A 14,212-nucleotide genomic window follows, 5' to 3' on the forward strand; every position below is an offset into this window, starting at 1 on the left:
GACAAAAAGCTAAGGAAACTTCAACTATAACAAGTCACTGCCAGAGTCCAGAAGGATTTATGTAACTGATCAGAGTTCATTCAATGAGTTAGAGAGCTCAAGTATAGGATGTACAATCCTGAATTTTCCTTAAAAGGGAAGCTGGCCAAAGTTTGCCCTCTTACAGAAAAAGGAGAGAAAGAGGGAGAGAGCATGGTGGATGAGGACCTTCTCTGATGAAAGGGCTGAAAAGTTTAAACACAACCTTCTGCAAATAACAGCTACCCAAGTCTATCTCTGAACTTCCACTCTGGTCCCCTAAGAGCCATCAAACCTGGACCTCCAGTGACTAGAAACTCATAAGTGAGTATTTCACTTCCTGTCTGCCAAACATAGGCTGATGCTACTCACTCAGTGTCCATCAGAACATTTCAGAGAGGACTAGTTAGACTTGCAGAATGCCTTTGACTATTTTTAAGACTTGACTTTCACTTGACTTTAAAGCAACATATTTGGCTAAATAGTTTGTATCTTTGGCTTTGGGAAGCTGGCGTGAGTTGGCCCAGTGAGGCACTGTTTGATCCAGCTTTCTTCAAGTAGAGAGAGCCCTGGACCCCAGTGAGCACCAGATTCTTGACCTGTTCTGAAGTCCCTTCAAGACTTGTACCCTGACCCCTGGAAAGGGCCTGCCAAAATCTGGGTCTCAAAATTTCCATCTGTCTCTATGTTTCTCTCTTAATCTTCTTCAGAAAGATCGTCCCTGGAGCTTTTTATTTCCAGCTATCTTTGGATGTTTTCTGAGTTCTCTAAGATTTGATGGTGTTTCTGATTGATATCTATGGATGAACCATTTAAAGTGAGATTGATAGAGATTTGTAGAATGTGTAAAGAGCTTATGTTATGTTATATTAGGAAAGAACTGTACAATGCCATCTATACAGTATGATCATAACCCCTTAAAATATGCTCAGGAAATATAATATCCTACAGGCCTTTGGGATGTGGAAAATGGAGTTAATTTTAATATACATTAGAAATAATATTTTAAAGAGTATGCATCACATGGGTAGTGTAAATATTTGCTTTATTTAAAATAGGTTTAGGGTTATCACTTGAAATTGCAGAGTTTGTCCAGGGCTCTGGGGGCACCTGGGGCTGAAATTCAGACCACACCTGGCCATGGCATAGAGGTGCACTTGTTCAGGGTCCCACTTCTTTCACATTTATTTGCCCAGAGGAGGCATCTTTTTCAATCCTTATGGAGTTGTTAGAAAGAACAATGGCATCTCAGAATATGAAGCTGGTGAGTAAGTTGATCAGCCTTATAATGGTGAGGTTGGGGTCCTAAGTAATTTATCTAAATGAGACAATTGTGTTTTACATGTTCCTCACCCTCTGACATCATTTAGAAGCCCAGAACAATTGTTGTGTAATTGTGCTTTTTGGTTCCAAATAGAGCGGAACGATTCAAATCCAATCTCCTGTGCTATGAAGACACGCCAAATACAGTGGCAACTTTGCGCCTAAAGTTTGATCGCAGTGAAACATGGTAGGTGTTTTGGATCGTTCAGCGTTAAGACTCTGAGTAAGTGTTGTTCTCAGAAGGAAGCTGGGCTGATTCTATCTGTGCAAATTAATCAGAAAGTTCTTAGCCCAGGTTTTGCAAATTGAGTTCTGTGAGATGTTAATGCGATTTATAGCCACACATTCACAAATAGATGATGGAACTATGATTTGTTCTAAAATCTACATAAAAGAATACTAAATTAGGTGCTTCCTATTTTTTCAGAGTCCTCAAAGGTCAAGAACAACCTAATGGTCTGTGGGGCTCCTACATGCTGAAAAGTGTGCTTCCCAGGATGTGAACACATCACTGCTTATACTGCTTCCCCAAACCCCTTCTAGCTTCAGTAATAGGAGAGGTAAGGGTGGATAAAGGACTTCGGAGAGATTAAAAAGTAAACACTGGTCAGAGTAAGAGCTGCCAGGGACCTGTGAGTCCCTGCTCCCCTCTTCACCAGTAGAGTGGGGGTGCTTCCCCCACAACTCCAGCCAAGCAAGGAAAGCTTCAAAAAGACATTTCAAGAACTTGACATGTGTTCCCTGGAGTTGAGGGGTTCAGAGCCTGGCATCTGACTCACATTCAAAAATTCAGGAAATGAGAGCTGAGGTAGACACTTCTCCAGCTGGCCTGAGAGCAAGAACAGCTGCTCTGGGAAGGGTCTGACTTCTAGGGTTTTGTGGTCCAAGAATGCATGCATATTTCTGGAGATTCAAATGTGGACCTCTAGGAAGGGCATGTGGCATCAAATCACAAGACAGACTCTCCCTAAGAAGGCCATCTGCAGGTGTGGAGAGGGAAGTAGAATAGGGGAGTGGGCCAGAAAAGACCAGGGATCCTAGGAGAAAGTCACCAAGGGAACAGTGACTGAGAAGATCCAGTGACCCAGAGAGTTTATGAAGAACCGACAAAGTCACTGGGAGACAGGAAGAGCCACTTCTGGACAACAATCTTATCCGTAAGGTTCCAACATGAAACAGAAACAGGGCTTATCAGAATTTCTCACACCTGCAGGAGTCTCAGGTGGTAGCTGGTGGGTGGAGAAGGTAGCATTAAGAGAGAAAATACACAGAAAAGACACTATACACTATACTTTCCTTTTACATCTCTGCTTCCCTGACTAAGATTGACATGAACAGGGGGCAGAGAAAGATTTTAAATTGTCTAAAGTTTGGAGTTTCAACATTTCACTGGACTTTATTTATTTATTTATTTTTTAGTACTGGGGCAAAGGCTACTTGTTCAACAACATAGTTATAAAACTAAGAGACCTTTCTGAGATTTCACCACAGACAAGGAGGAATGAGTCAAGAGAGGGGTTCAAAGGGAAAGTGGTGTGAAAGAACCCAGTGAGTTTCTGCTCTTGTCTTACCAGGTTCAGCTCATTCGATTGGCTGGTTATGGATGTCTAACTGTAAAATCTTGGTTATTGATCTCACTTGCTGATAACAGCAGCCTTGACTCATGCTTCCTTTACAACGATATTATAGAAGGAGCACCCACTATCCTACTTGCTGGAGATGATTTCACATCAAAGTGCCCCTCTTTCATAATTTCTGAGGATTTTCTTTTCTTGTGGAATTGTAATCCTTACATGGAAGGGTACATTTTTCTGGCCCCCATATTCCAATTTTCTTGTTTCAATTTGCTGTCCCTCCTGTTGTTGGTTCTTATGAAAAATAGCTACTTTCTGTTGGTTCCATGGAATAGACCTTGGTGACTCCTCCCTGGCCCAGGTGGCAAGGCACTGCTTTCCTCATGTCCACAGTATCAACCTTGTGTGCTCAGATGGCTACTCTGGAGCAAGAAATCCAATCTTCCCCTTGAAACAGGAAGTCTTACAGCTGCTATTTTAGGAACTAGAATTTCACTATGCCCCTGGTACTGATACTGCCACCAATTTGAGAGCTCCTGCAAAATCAGAATGTTCAGTGGTGCCACTTATGCTTAGTTATCTCTGCATATCCTAAGACATCTCACCTCAGCTACCTGAACCACTCCAACTCTTCCCACATATCGCCACTGCTCCCAGCCTCAGAGAGGAGGGAGTCTCTTTCTTCCCTATTCCAAAACCAGTCTATTTCTTGACCCCAGATTAACTGCTTCTCCAGGATGACTGGCAAGGTAATTGTTAATTTCCTTCAGGAGAGTGCCCTACCACCAACCACTCCTGTGTAATATTGGCCCCAGCAACTTAGCAAGCCAATAAAAAATTTGCTTTTTCTAGGGTTAAGACTATCTATGACTGCCTTTTTACTCAGGAAGCTAAATATATTTATGTAATTGCCTTAATTGTTATGTGATAAACTATCTTTACAATGTATTATAGTATGTAAAAACCATACCAATTGACCACCACATTAATATCATCTTTGTTATGCGTATTTCCTATCATTTCAACACACTTTTATGGTAATATTCAAATTGTATTGCATAGTTAATATTTCCATGATTCCAACGTATTCCCTGTAGATCTATGGCAAAAAGAAGGAAACCTTGAACCAATTGTGGAGTCTCATGGCCCTCAAACTGTGTGAATCAAACAAAAACTCAGAACACAACCCCAAGCGAAGACAAACAATTGCACTTAATAATGCATGAGCCGTTATTGGCATTCCATCAATGCAAAAAAGTTGTGACAGCTTATAAAGTACCAAATAGTTCAAGAAATACTGTTATTAGTAGATGAGAGGGGGCTGGTAAGTAGGAGGCAGATGGAGGTTGGTCAGGTTGTTTCAAAATCATGTGTCCACTGTGCTAAGGTCTCTGTGGCAAAGAGGATGAACAATCAGAATTTGCTTAGCAGTTAAGAGTGTGGGAGTTTTAGAAGGTGCCACAAAAGATGGTCATTTATCTTGCTGCCCAGGAGGTGTGGACAGAGCTCCAGTGACCTGCAGAGAATAAGTTATGTTTGTCTTTCTGCCTGCAGGCTCTCATCAATTACAGGTTCTATAAAAGTAAATTGGGTGCCCTGCTGGGGAGAAGGTGAAAGGTCCATAGGGATTTCTCTCTGGGCTCCTTCTTATTAGAGAGGATAAAGCAGTTCCTGAATGGGTGGGAGACATATTCCAACAAAGCAGTCAAACAAAACAAAACAAAACAAAACAAAACAAAAAAAGGATTCAGAGAGGCAGAGGAGGGATTAAAACCACTGTCATGAGACTGGCCAGAGGAAGAAGGCAGTGTGGAGGAATAAGGGAAGGGAAAGGCTTTGAGGTGGGCAGGCTGGCAGGTCTGGGGAAAGCTGTGTCTTCTGAAAGAGCTGCTGCAGCTCATGCTTGGAAACAGGCTGAAGGAGGCTTGTGACTCCAGGGGTGATCTGGAAGTCTGCTGAGCTGCACAGGGTGTCTGCATGCAGACCCGACATGCCTGATCTGGAGGAGAGCTGACTCCTGTGCCAACTGCCCCATCTGCCCAGATGTGTCAGACCCAGCATCACTTCCCACTTCCTCCAGGCTGTGTGGGTGAAATTGATCCAGCCCTAAGCAGCTTGAAACTTGCCTGGGTATTAATAGTTTGATGCCTGGGAAAGAAGACTGAAGGCCCTCAAGATGCAGGTATTGACATTTCTTCTTCCTCCCACAGAAGGATGGTCATTTAGAGGAGAAAGGAAGTGTGTGGAGTGAACCTGGTAGAAATTCAAAGAAATGGGTCATGGCCTTCTAGACTGTGTGTTGAGAAGCCAGAATAATGAGCTTGCTACCGCTAGAGGCTACTGGGAAGAGAGGGTCTTGTTAAAAGTGAACTTCTCCCCTGATCAAGGAGGCTTTCAACTGAAATTTGAGAGGGATGTAGGAAGGACCCAGATAAAAAGGTGTGTCAGGAGACCATGGAGGATGAAGGGTACCATCTAGAACAGCTATCCCCAAATGTAGGAGCTTCAGTTCTACATGAGGTTAATTGTTGTTCAGGTAAAAAGGATTTTGTGATGAAGGAGGAGTGGGAATCCCCAGGTTATACTCTCAAGTTTCTTTGGGGAAGGGCAACTCATATTACATGTGTGGTCTTTCAAAGGGGATTAGAGAGAAGTGTCCCACAACTTCTTTGACCACAGAATATGTTTTTTTTCCCCTCACTAAACCTCTTAATTTTTTAAAAGGATTTTATTTATTTATGAGAGGCACAGAGAGAGAGGCAGAGACACAGGCAGAGGGAGAAGCAGGCTTCCCACAAGGACCCCGACGTGGGACTCGATCCTGGATCCCGGTATCACACCCTGAGCTGAAGGCCTGAGCCACCCAGGTGTCCCCCTTTTAATATTTTATAAAACAAAACATAATGATGATCCATGGCACCCCATTTGGGAAGCACTGATCTGGAGGCATGTAGCAACTCTATAGAATTCTCTCCATCTCCTTCCACAAGGAGTAGGTCAGTTGGCATTTAAGAGAGCTCAATAAATAAAGTCCTATTCTCTGTCAGAGTTAGGAACTGATCCAATGTGAACAGCTAAGCCAGAAGGAAGAACATCCAGAAGTCCCTTTGTTACTAATTGGAGCTGGGTGGACAATATGGCTTAAGGTTTTTTAGTCATGTGGTGCCATGGACTGAAATGTGTCCCCCCCCCCCCAATTCCTGTGTGGTAGCCCTACCCCCCAGTGTGGTGGTATTTGGAGATGATGCCTTTGGGAGATAACTAGATAAGCCCATGATGAAGATAATGCCCTTATAAGGAGAACCCCAGACCCTGCCATGTGAGGACATGGGAGAAGGTGGCCAACCAGCGAGCCAGAAGAGAGCTCTCATCAGAGCCTGGCCATGCTGGTAGCCTGATCTCAGACTTGCAGCCTCCACCAGCTGTGACATTTTAGCCATCCAGACTGTGGTTTCTTGTTAGGTTGGTCTGAGCCCATTAAGACATGTGGCTTCCCTAAATGAATTCTACTTACGCCATCAGTCATAAAGAACTCTGGAAAAATGCAACCTTCCATCATGAGGAAGTTTGGCTTGGCTAAACTTGGCTAAGAACTGACTAGAATCCTTACAGGTGAGCAGATCTGCCATACAGGCCAAGTGGGTCCTCCCAAACTCACTGATTAGATATGTCATACACCCTACCTTAGGGCAAGGAGGGTGGAGAGTAGAAGGCAGCATTAGGGATGAATGAGAATGTGCTCTTCCCTCCCAAGTTTTCCATTCACCAAAGGAAAAGTTATCTAGTGAGGGAGCATTTGGAATGCTACTGATGTCCTGTGTGACCATGGAATGAAATCAAACAAAGAAAAGCAAGAGTGATTTCGTGGATGTTCAGGGCCTGACCTGGTGCATGGCTTGTGCTCAGTAAATATCTGCTGACTGTAAATCTGTGAGAGGCTACCTGTGTCTCCCAGTCTGCTCACAGAAACTCCAATGAGCTCATTAAGAGTAAACACTTCAATGTACACTAGTTCATACTTGTGGACCCATCTTGACAGCATATCCAGGACCACATGCAGTGAAGAGAAAAGAAAGTGAGCTGGGTATGTCCTGAGATGCTAACAGGGAGGTCAGAAACTCAGTGTGGATTCTAAAGATTCTTGGCAGAGAGATTGGGCACTGGGAGCCATGGCTCTGAGACCTGGGAAATTCTGATGCTTGTAATATTCCTCCATAAGGGATTCTTCTATTTTCCATAATGAGTAATAGTAAAATTCATAAATGGCAAATTCTAGGAGAGAAACAAAGAGATCAACTGGGTTTGGAGGGAGGGGCTTCCCAGGGACAGAGTGAGCTGTGGGATCCATAGCAAGGAAGAATGGGGTGTCCAAGTTTGTCTGGGCCAGAGGGGAACCTTGGCCTTCAGCAGTTACAGGATTCAGGATGGTATTTATGCCCAAATATGAAATAGAGGGATGCAACTTGTTTTAACAAAAGAAGTCTAAAAACATGGACTTGTTCTATCCATTATAATGACACCTGCAGTGGAGAAGTTTATTTATTTATATTTAAAGATTGTATTTATTTATTCATGAGAGACACAGAGAGAGGCAGAGGGAGAGGCAGGCTCCCTGCAGAGGCTCGATGCTGGACTCCATCCTGGGACCCCGGGATCATGACCTGAGCTGATGACAGATGCTCAAACATTGAGCCACCCAGGCACCCCACAGTGAAGAAGTTTAAACACTCAAGTTGAAGCAAAGGTTCTGTCATAGTGAACTCATTCAACAGGCATCTGCAAGGTGCGCGCTGGCATAAAGCCATAAATTCATTCATTAATTGAATACATAACTTGTCTTACATAGATCTCTATTGGTTATAACACAACTGAGAGTTAGAAATGCATGTAAGATATAATCATTGCTAAACTTCTCTTGTTGTTGGTTTTTTGTGTTTTCTTGTAGGTATTTTGTGTGTGTGTGTGTGTTGTTGTTGTTGTTTTTTAACTCTTGTGATCTTTGGCCTCCCAGTTTAGTTAGGTATATGTTACACGTAAAACTGTTCAGATCATGGTCAAGGATCACAAGTGAGACTACCTGTGCATTGCAGGGCAAACACAGCTGCATTGTAGTTTGGTTTTGAAACATTTTTTAAAGCCAACTTATTCTTTTTAGCTTGCAAAAACAAGACCAACTTTGAGCTATTAAAAACACCTTTAACTCTGGAATTTTTGGAAGAAAAACAGCTTTGTTATTTTGAGTCTGAAATTCTCCACTCTGAATTCTTTCCTTCCTAAAAGAAACGATTGTTATTGTAACATGATTTCCTGACCAAAGTTGTGTTTTCTCAAGAACACAACTTTCACATTTTGTAAGAGAACAAAACGTGCTCACAGGACCTGTTATGTGACAGGCTACTCTTTTCTGATCAGTGTCTTACCTTGGTTGCCACATTTCTGGGAAGTCCTCCCTCCCCCATCTCCATTCCAAGGTTGGACCATATCACTGTGGGCTATTGTTTATTTATAATTTGGCCACGTCTTCACCTTCCTAAAGGGTCTTGTTTACTGTTCTTTTTTTTTTAAGATTTTATTTATTTATTCATGAGACACAGAGAGAGAGAGAGAGAGAGAGAGAGAGAGAGGCAAAGACACAGGCAGAGGGAGAAACAGGCTCCAAGCAGGGAGCCCGATGTAGGACTCAAGCCCGGGTCTCCAGGATCACACCCTGGGCTGCAGGCGGCGCTAAACCGCTGAGCCACCAGGGCTGCCCTTGTTTACTGTTCTTATTACATAAAACAGACCTTCAGTAAATAGTGATTGAATAAATGACTTGACAAAAGGCAGATTTTCAGTGAAGTTAAAAGGGAGAAGGAACAGATGAGGTCTTGCAGGACTCTGGAAAAGGTCATTTGGCCAAACCAAGACACAAAGAATGAGCAGGAGCAAGTGAATTGAAGAGGTGCCGGGGTGGGGAAGAGAGAAAGGAAAGGAGAAAAAAAGAGCTCCATACAGAGGACAAGTATTTAGAAACCAAAGAAAGGGAGGACACAATGCGTCTGTTTTGAGAATAAGAATGTAATGTTCTTGAAAAACTTCATCTGATAAAAATTCAAATTATTAAAGTATCATTTCAATGGGAAAAAAGGGTTAAGGGGTTAGAGATTTTCAGGCTCAAAATAACAGATGATGCTTTTTCTATATAGGTCTCAAAATCTGCAAAGAATTAAGATCTTGTACCAGTAGGAATTTCAATGAAGCAGACATCTGCTGGAGGTCTAACTCTGTGAAAACACACCAACTGATAAATTGTTATAAAAACCTAATAATCATTTCATTTTTCAGAAGCTGGAGTAAGCAATAAAGGGGATAGAACTTAATAGCAATGGACACAGCACAGGGCAGTGATAAGCAAGTGGAGGACCTTTATGTGAGCCCTCCCCTCATCTTCTTTCCTATTCTCCTATTTTTCTTCAACACTTACTGGGTGCTCAGTGCCAGAGATACAAGATGAAGATTAATAATGTTCCATTCTTTTATGTCCTCTAGGAGCTCAGGGACCAGAGAGAAAACAGTAGCAAAACACAACTAAAAAGTGATATAAGAAATGACATATCTGGGTTCAAATTGTGCACTATCTATAAGGAGTTATATGCATCTGATGGCATTGGCCAGGGGGCTGCGTCCACTTTGAAGTTGACCTATAAGAATGTATAGGAGCTTCTACTTCGACCAAGTGGGATAGGGAAAGGGCTTTCAAAGAATTCCCAGTGGAAGGGACAGCTTAGGGAGAGGCAATATATATGAAGGGGAATCATAACTGTATGGGGTAGCTGAATTAAGAGGATTAAAGAAAAAAAAAGCAAGGTAAGGCTGGAAATGTGAGCCTGTAAACAGTGTCTGCCTTCACACATGTTGTTATGTGTCAGATGAATGTGAATTACAGAGGCAAAGAAACAGACAGAAGGGTTTTAAATGGAGGAATTAAACGAGTAGATTTGCATTTTAGCTCATAGAGCCAACTGAGTGGTTAATGGCATGGATGGGAGGGCTGTACTAATAAAATACAATCTGCTTTCCTTAGCTTTGAAGATAGTAGATTTTAAAAGGGTCCCCAAAAAGATAGGAGTGGTCTTACAGGTTCAGATGTGACAAGGGAGAACTTGTCAGGATATTCTACAAAACGTAACTCTCGATACATTTATTTATTCACTTATTCAACAAAGTGTCACCAGGTGCCAAATATGTGTCAGAGGATGTATTGGGTTCTGGAGAAAGAGCTATGAACAAGAGCTGAGAGCCCTGCCCTGGTGGCACTTACAGTCTGGAATGTACTAGCACTGCCTGTTGGTTGATTGTGAAGTGAATTTAATGGGTTTTGTCCATGAGCAGCAGCAGAGGAAGGAGAAGAGGAGAAATGGAAGCAGAAGGAGATAAAGGGGAGGAGGAGGAAGGGGACAGACAAGGAAGACAGTTAAATAGCATGGCACAGAGTGGAGGAGAATAGGAAATATAGGGTGACATCTCACATCATGGGAGTAAGAATTGCCTCATTAAAATGCTCATGTATGGCACCCATGTATGAGTCCATGTAGTGGCCCATGATGTAAGATATATGCCTCACCGTGCATCACAATCAAGAGAGTCTGAAGAGCTGCTGGTTTGAAGCAGCAGACTTTAGGGGTTTCCTCTGTTGGAATCCATTGCAGATACAACTCAAATCCCAACATTCCCTATTGATTCCACCCCATCTGGTTCTCTCTCTCTTCTACTCCTGGTACCTCTTTTCTCTTCCATTCTTTTGGTACTTTTAAAATGAATGTTACAGTTACTTACTTTTATGTGGAATCTACTGGTAATTATTTAGTTAATACAACGTTCATGGAGGCCCCCTGCCCCCATCACCATAAACATTGATGATTCAGAAGTGACTTCAATAGATTCCCTGGCATAATAGTGTTTACAGTATAGTAGGGGAGACGAACATCACTGAAAATATCACACAAATAAATAATTACAAACTGTGATGAGTGATCCCAAAGAGGAGCTTAGATTTCCAGGAAGGTGTACCAATTTGTGCACGGGAGGCAGTGAGGTGTTTCTGAAGAAGCTGGAGAGAGAGGCTGTGCATGAGGGAAGGTGTATTCGTTTCCTGTGGCTACTCTAACAAATTGTGACAAACTAGATAGCTTAAAACAACAGAGATGTACTCTCTCAGGATTCTGAAGGCTAGAAGACCAAAATCAAGGTGTCAGCAGAGCCTGCTCTCTCCAAAGGTTCTGGGGAGGGGCCTGTTGCTGGCTTCTGGAAGTTGCCAGCAATCTCTGCTGTTCCTTTTCTCAGAGTGGCATCACTCAGATCCTTGCCTCTATTGTCACATGGCCTTTGTCCCTCTGTGTATTTCTTTGTGTCTTGTCCTCTTTTTAAATGTTTTAAAAGATTTATTTATTTATTTATTTGAAATAGTGCAAGTGAGTGGGGGGAGTGGTAGAGGGAAAGAGAATCCTCAAGCAGACTCCCTGCTGAGTGCAGAGCCCAACATGGGACTCAGTCTCATGACCCTGAGATCATGACTGAGCCAAAATCAAGTCAGATGCTTAACCAACCGAGCCACCCAGGCATCCCCATTCCCCTTTTAAAAAACACCAGTTACTGGACTTAGGGCTACTCTAATTCAGGATGATCTTATCTTAAGGAATTATATCTGCAAAACTATTGAATTAGGTGGCAATTTCTGCTATTCCTAAACTTCTTCCCAAGCTATATTAGGCATCCATTAGACTGCATTCTAAAGTTCTGAGATGGATATCAATTTTGGGGAGTACTATTTGAATCCCCCCCTCAGCCAGCTTCCCTGAGCCATGAGCTAAGTGTAAAAGCATGTAAAGAGTGCATTAGGCAAAGGGGTTTGGAGGGGATAGCGATCCAGAGAGAAGGAAGAGTGTGAGTTGGGAGAAGCGTGGGAGAGGTCAGAGCCTCAAGGGGGCTGGCACAATGTGGGGTGCATTGTGGCTCCTTTCATGGGGGCCAGATCAGGAAGTCTGAGCTGCCATGAAGGGGCTGGGTCTTCTAGGAGAGGGAGCAATGGAAGCCCCTGATAGCTTTAACCTGGGCCAGATTAACATATTACCTGTCTAGCTGGCCCGTCCATGAGAATGCTCTGTCAGGGGGTGCCCAGGATCATTTCTGTCCTCTTGACATACATCTGTTCTTCATCAAGCCCTGGCTGAGTAGGCCTTCTTAGCCAAGCCCTCCCTGACACTCCATCTCCCCCATAAAACAGATTGGGCGGCTCTTCACAGGACTCCCAATGAACCCCATGTTTCCTTCTTCCCAGTACCTACTAACCTGTACTGGAAGTGACTGCTGACTTGTCTCTTTCTCTCTGTGGAAGTGTGAGACTCCCAAGGATAGCTAGGCCCCAATGCCTAACATATGACTTAGTAACAAGTATATTGAGATGAAGGAAGAAAGAGAGAAAGGAATTGAATAGGGGAGGATAATTTCCAACAGTGAGAAAAGGACCTTCCCCCTTGCAAAGAAAATATGCAAACAAATGCAAAGAAACCTTGCTCATCTCTGTAGGACATTTTCTCCTGTCTTCTTGAAACCCTGTGGCCAAATCAGCCCCTTGTCTCCATCCCTCAGATTCCATTAAATGGCTCCATGTGTATAGTCTGGGAGCTGAGGGAAGAAGGGTATTTCTTATGGAGCCACTTATTCCACTTTGTAGTCCACTGGATGCCTAATGCAGCTTGGGAGGAGGAGACAAGTTCATTACTTCCCAAATTAGGAGTTGAAAGTGAATTAAAGTATCACTGACTGGCTCTCATTTTAGCCATGGTTCTACTTAGGAAGCTTTTATATTTTTTTTCTAGGTCCATACATAAGATCTACAAATTGGACTCATTCTGCCATTTAGATCTTATTGATGGGCAGGAGTATTGCATCTTCGTCCAGAACATTCCTCTGCATCAGTACCTGCCTTCAGTACCTGCTTTCCCTCCAGGCTAGATGAGAATAGTGCTTCTTCTCATCTGTGTCTGTAAGGCAGAGGCAAGGAAATCAATTGGATACCAATGTCAGTGTGATTCAGTGCGCACTAGGCAGAGGCTGGGGATTGTCTCTGATTCCATGGGTAGATAGGGAAGCAAAAGACCAAAAATGGAGAGTTACCAGGCACAGAAGCTGTAAAAGTGTTTTTAAGATGAAGGCACATAGCACACCAACGCGATTAGCAGAAGGGGACTCTGGCATCTTACAAAGACAGAAAAAAAATAAGAGGAAAATAAAAGTATCCTTCTGGAATCCAGGAATCTCAGAGATTTGATTCTACCCTAGTGATTCCAGCTCAGCTCCCAGGTGCCTCAGATGGCCCCTAGCAAGGCATGCATGCAAAGAAGGTGACCAAAGCCCTGAGAGCCAATCCCCTGCCAGGTGCTGTACAGGGTGCTCTTCATCTCCAGTCTCAACAAACCTCCTGACAGCTCTATGAGAAAGGTCTTGTCATGCCATGGACAGCACATGGTACTGAAGTTCCCAGAGGAAAGTAGCTTGGACAAGGTCAATCATTCATTCTATACCAGTGACCTCTGTTCAGCTTTACAATGGGCAAGGGGATACTGTGGTTAACAAAACAGGCAAGATCTCTACCCTCAAAAACCTTCAAAAGACAGAGAACTGGTATCCAAATAAACAAAAATAAAATTTCAGAGTGATGAGTGCCATGGAAACAATAATGGTGTAGTGTGATTGAGAATGGCTGGAGTTTGTTTTAGGTGCTATGGCCAGGGAAAGCCTCCCAACAGAGGTGACATTTGAGCTGAGAATGCTTGACAAGAAGGAGCCAGGCATAGGGATATCTAAGAGAGGACATTTCAGGCAGGAGACCACCAGTATAAAATGCCCTTGGCGGGGAATAGGCTTGTCATACTCAAGGGACAGGAAGGCCAATGTGGTTGGAGCACCATGAGAAAGGGATCACTGTGGCCCCTCAAGTAGGGCTTGATCAAAAAAGCAAGAACACTACAAATTATATGGACAAGCTATTTGTTATGGGGTTCAGCTTTGTGCAGTTATGGGAACTAGTTAAAGGGTTTATGGAAGATTGTTGCTTCTACATCTGGTGTTGGGCCTGAAGTCAGCAGACAGGCAGTTAGGATGGAAATATGGATATGAAGTGGGAGAGGGTGACGTCATGTGTGACCTGCAGAAGCTGACACCCTTTGGCATGGAGGTGCCCACATTGGTGCAGGATTTGGGGTGGCTGAAGGAGGACATGGAGTGTGAGCTAGAGTTGCTGAAGCCATGTCATCAAG

The 14,212-nt window shown here is 43.3% G+C and overlaps 1 long non-coding RNA gene across 4 annotated transcripts in view; it reads left to right on the forward strand.

The window, feature by feature from the left end:
* Nucleotides 1-14,212, forward strand: part of LOC112668802 (uncharacterized) — a 71,234-nt gene that overhangs the window by 13,121 nt on the left and 43,901 nt on the right. For 3 of the 4 annotated variants that reach the window (XR_007413481.1, XR_004803205.2, XR_007413482.1), the window contains 2 exons: nt 1,436-1,528; nt 1,769-1,901. This is a non-coding gene — a long non-coding RNA (uncharacterized LOC112668802). The remainder of the gene's footprint in view (nt 1-1,435; nt 1,529-1,768; nt 1,902-14,212) is intronic. The other variant, XR_004803206.2, reaches the window with a different exon arrangement.

Source organism: Canis lupus, chromosome 10, assembly GCF_003254725.2.
Source record: "Canis lupus dingo isolate Sandy chromosome 10, ASM325472v2, whole genome shotgun sequence".
Classification (NCBI taxonomy): Eukaryota; Metazoa; Chordata; class Mammalia; order Carnivora; family Canidae; genus Canis; species Canis lupus.